We start from the raw sequence: 5,009 nt of genomic DNA, 5'->3' as shown, positions 1-5,009 counted from the left end.
TTTACCATTGGGTCAGTACCATATGCCCAGTCTTTACCATTGGGTCAGTACCATATGCCCCGTCTTTACCATTGGGTCAGTACCATATGCCCCGTCTTTACCATTGGGTCAGTACCATACGCCCAGTCTTTATCTTAAATTACACGGATTGAAGTGAATTTAACAAATGACCTCAATAAGGGATCATAACTTTCACCTGGATTCACCTGGTCAGTCTGTCATGGAAAYAGCAGGTGTTCCTAATGTTTTGTACATAGCTACACAGACAATATTGCTCACACACCTAAAATAAACAGCTGTCAGAGAGGAATACAGCAGGAATGAGCATACACACAGACATGACATCACAAAACCTCTCTGACACACACACACACGAAAAGACAAAACTCACCCACTCAGAAAAAAACGACTTAATCCAAATGAACGTATGAGAATGAGGAGAGAGAAGCAGGTCCTTACTGACTACAGGGGAACCCTCGTACGTCAGGTCTGGGCTGGTGTCTCTTTAAGTGTTTACTCAGACCGGACGCTCGGTGGAACGACCTCCCACACTGGGTACAGAGATACTTAATTCACTCTGGACGCATTAACAGAGATACTTAGAATTCAACCTAGAAGACATTTCACAGAGCTACTTTAGATTCCAACCTGGAAGAACATTTAAACAGAGATACTTAGATTCACCTTTGGAAGCACATTTAACAGAGATACTTAGATTACCAGAGATACTTAAGATTTCAACACCCTGGAAGACATTTAACAGAGATACTTAGATTACCAAGAGATACTTAGATTCACCTGGAAGACATTTAACAAGAGATACTTAGATACCAGAGATACTTAGATTCACCTGGAAACATTCCAGAGATACTTAGAATTCACCTAGAAGACATATTAACAGACGATACTTAGATTCACCTGGAAGACATTTAACAGAGATACTTAGATCACCTGGTAGACAATTTAACAGAGATACTTAGATTACCAGAGCTATCTTTAGATCACCTGAAGCCATTTTTACCAAGAGATACTTGATTCACCTGGAAGACATTTAACAGAGATACTTAGATTTTCACACTGAAGACCATTAACCAAGAAGATACTTAATTCACCAAACCAAGGACTTCTGTAATTGAGTGAACATGTATAGTATACTCCCCCTTATCATCACAAGCGCAAGTGTGTTCCTATGACTGAGGACTATAACTTGTCAGCCCTATTGTGCCAACCCCGATGTATCCAATATTCTGGCTCTTTTCTAGCAAATTTGGTGATGCCTAGTCAGGCCAACGCAGAACTCTCTGCTTTGAGGAGCTTCAACAGCTCACCATAGTGTGAATGCCTGGTGTCTGAGGATAATGGTTGTATGTACCTGTGTGAATACTGGTGTCTGAGATAATGTTGTATTGTGCCTGTGTGAATGCTGGTGTCTGAGGATAATGTTTGTAATTGTGCCTGTGTAATGCTGGTGTCTGAGATATTGCTTGTATTTGTGCCTGTGTGTGAACTTGCTGGTGTCTGAGGAAATGCTGTATTGTCCTGTGTGAATCCTGGTGTCTGGGATAATGTTGGTATCGTGCCTGTTGTGTGAATACTGGTGTCTGAGGATAATGTGTATCGTGCACTGTGTGAAATACTGGTGTCTGAGGAATGTTGTATCTCGCCTGTTGTGAATACTGGTGTCTGAGGATAATGTTGTATCGTACCTGTGTGAATACTGGTGTCTGAGGATAATGTTGTATACGTACCTGTGTGTGAATACTGGTGTCTGGAGATAATGTTGTATCGTACCTGTGTGAATAGCTGGTGTCTGAAGATAATTGTGTATGTACCCTGTGTCGATTATGTCCTGTTCTGAGGGATAATTGTATTGTACCCTGTGTGACATAACTGCTGTCCTGAGGAGTATGTGTAATTGGTACTAGAGTGTGCGAAATACGTGTGTCTGAGGGATAATGTTGTATTGTGCCTGTGTGAATAGCTGGTTTCTGAGGATAAGTTGCGTATTGGTACCTGGTTGTACTGGTGGACGATTATCTGATGACTGTTACTGTTTACGATAACTGCTTGTATCTACCGTGCTGTGTGAATCTGGTGTCGCTGAAGGATAATGCTTGTACTCTGTACCTTGTGGTGAATATGGTGTGTTCCTCCAGACTTCTCTACTAACGAAGGAACTTGTCACAGAGCAGACAGTGGAACTGTTTAGCAGCGTCATGTAGAGCTCTGTGCATCTTCAGGCTGTGTTTATGAGCAAACGTCTTCCCACAGACCTTGCAGGAGTGGGGCCGCACCCCTGTGGGAACAACAATAATTATGATAAACAATATTAAGGCCAGGATTCAATCCCAACACCGGGTGATAGGCACTACTGCTTTATTGACATTAAGGATCCACCACCCGGCGTGGGTGACAGATCCACCACCCGGCGTGGGTGACAGATCCACCACCCGGCGTGGGTGACAGATCCACCACCCGGCGTGGGTGACAGATCCACCAACCGGCGTGGGTGACAGATACACCACCCGGCGTGGGTGACAGATACACCACCCGGCGTGGGTGACAGATCCACCACCCGGCGTGGGTGACAGATCCACCACCCGGCGTGGGTGACAGATACACCACCCGGCGTGGGTGACAGATACACCACCCGGCGTGGGTGATAGGCACTACTGCTTTAAAAAGAGGCAACTTCAAATTGAGGTGATATATGCAGTGTTTTCCTGTGAATAGAATTTCTGTGATTGCAGGAACATTGCCTTTAAAAAAAGCCAGAAGCCAACAACCCGCCATAGGATTGAATCCCTGAAAATCTGTAATAATAAAAGGCCAGGTCAACGCAGAATTCTACATTTCTCACACGGTTAAAAATATATTGAACTATCTTGCTGCATTGCGTAAACGCAGATGGAAAACGTTTCTTATTGTCATTTCTGCTCGACTTCAGACTAAATTTTGTACTTCAGGTTGRGTTTCTCCAATCAGACGAGAAAACTTTGCTCGTCAGACCAATCAAATTCCCTCATTCACAAACGGGCATTGGATCAGCAGACGGCGCTCTGACCGATAGCAGAGAGGAAGAGACGATAGTAACACTACCGGAGAAAAGTAACTATGTTAAAATGCAAGATTAAGTTTAAAGCGAAACATTAGGAAATGTAGCTGGCTGCATTCGTTTGATAGTAAACATAAGAAATCTGATGGTCATCCATCCATCTTTGTGATAAAAACTAAAAAGTTTTTCTCCACTAATCAACAAAATATTATTGCATTTCAACATTAAAAACACACATGAAATGGTTTAAAAACAGATTTTTTTTGACAGGCTGTGTTTTGAAAATGTTGATTTCGGAAAGCTTAACGTGACCGCTGATAACAACAACAGATTAGATTTAAACAGGCGCTTTACCACCTGAGAGCTGGGAGAAACTGACCCGTGTGGTTCAGCATGTGGATCCTCAGAGAATACAGCTTAGGAAGAGTCTTTCCACAGATGTCACAGACAAACTCTCTCTTGGTGCGTCCCTTGGCCCTGACGTCCCCCTCGAGGCCCTCTTCGCCGTGGGGCTGGGGGACCCTGACCAGGGTGGGCCTCTGACTCTTCTGGTGCTTGTGTCTGGTCAGATGGGCCCTCAGAGAGGCAGCGTACTGGAACTCCTTGTTACATAACTAGAGACAGAAGGATTGTAGTCAGCATTGCAGTCTGGTGAGACCACACAGCAGGGATTAGCAACTAGAATCAGCCACGGGACAAATTTTTGGTCGGGGGGGGGACCAATTTTTGGTCGGAGCGGATGGTTGGGGGGGCCCAGAACATAATTACAAATAATTTGTAAACTGCAAATTTAACGCAAAAAAAAGCCCAAAACTGATATATTTCACTAAAACATAATAATTTCAAACCTAGCTTACATTTGTATATACGATCACAAACCCTGAGTGTCCTGACGAATTGAGGCTGTACTGAGGAAGGTTTCAACTCAATATTAGAAAGGGGTCTGGCTAACATTACATAGATGACATTATCAACCAAGTCCTGTTTTCAACGTGAATGAAAGACAACCTGAGGTAAGTATGTGATGGGGTGCAGTTACTGTAAATATGTCATTGAGAGCTCCATGGTCTAAACGGACCAATGACTGCCCTCCGTAATATTACAGTGCTGTTGACCGGGCGCCGAAGACGTGGAGGTCGATTAAGGCAGCCCCCCCCCCCACACACACACCTCTCTGATTCAGAGGCGTTGGGTTAAATGAGGAAGACACGTTTCAGTTGAATACATTGTACAACTGACTAGGTATCCCCCTTTCCCTCCGTAATGTTACATCTCATTACAGTCTCTCTCTATATATCACGCGTTGGAAAACTTTGGAACAGATTTCCTAAATTAAAATCACTTGGAGCTGATTGATTTTATATCTATATATATATATATCTATATATATATATATCTATATCTATATATATATATATATATCTATATATATATATATATATGTATCAATATATGAGAGAGATTTTATATATATATAAACCTTTCTTTGATAAAAAAATATGAATTTGTATATATATATATATATATATATATATAAAATCTCTCTCACATATATGTATATATATATAGAGATTTTAAATATATACAAATTAATATTTTTTGATCAAAGGTATATATATATACATTTTTAATATAAACGTTTTTTGGATTATATAAATAAACACCTTTTAACTTGGGGGGCCCAAAAAAATCCCCCGCAGGCCGCCAGTAGGGGAACCCTGCCATACACGGCCATGAGAAATCATTCGTATGACAACACTATAACGTCTCTGTTCACTCTAAAATACACAGCCTCTAAAGAAAAACAGGACAAGACCACAGGCTGCCAGTCAAACATGACTCAGACCACAGTGTCTCCCGACCCCTCCTGTCTCAGCCTCAGACACAGACCTATTTAGAGGTACGTACACTACTACATCTAGAGAACAGTGTTGTCGGTACGTACACTACTACA

The 5,009-nt window shown here is 42.1% G+C and overlaps 1 pseudogene; it reads right to left on the bottom strand.

The window, feature by feature from the left end:
• Positions 1–5,009, bottom strand: part of LOC112070561 (zinc finger and BTB domain-containing protein 11-like) — a 35,661-nt pseudogene that overhangs the window by 15,153 nt on the left and 15,499 nt on the right.

Source organism: Salvelinus sp. IW2-2015, unplaced genomic scaffold, assembly GCF_002910315.2.
Source record: "Salvelinus sp. IW2-2015 unplaced genomic scaffold, ASM291031v2 Un_scaffold1366, whole genome shotgun sequence".
NCBI classification, from domain to species: Eukaryota; Metazoa; Chordata; class Actinopteri; order Salmoniformes; family Salmonidae; genus Salvelinus; species Salvelinus sp. IW2-2015.
The sequence above is the reverse complement of the archived record's forward strand: the minus strand, read 5'-3'. Positions and strand labels throughout refer to the sequence as shown.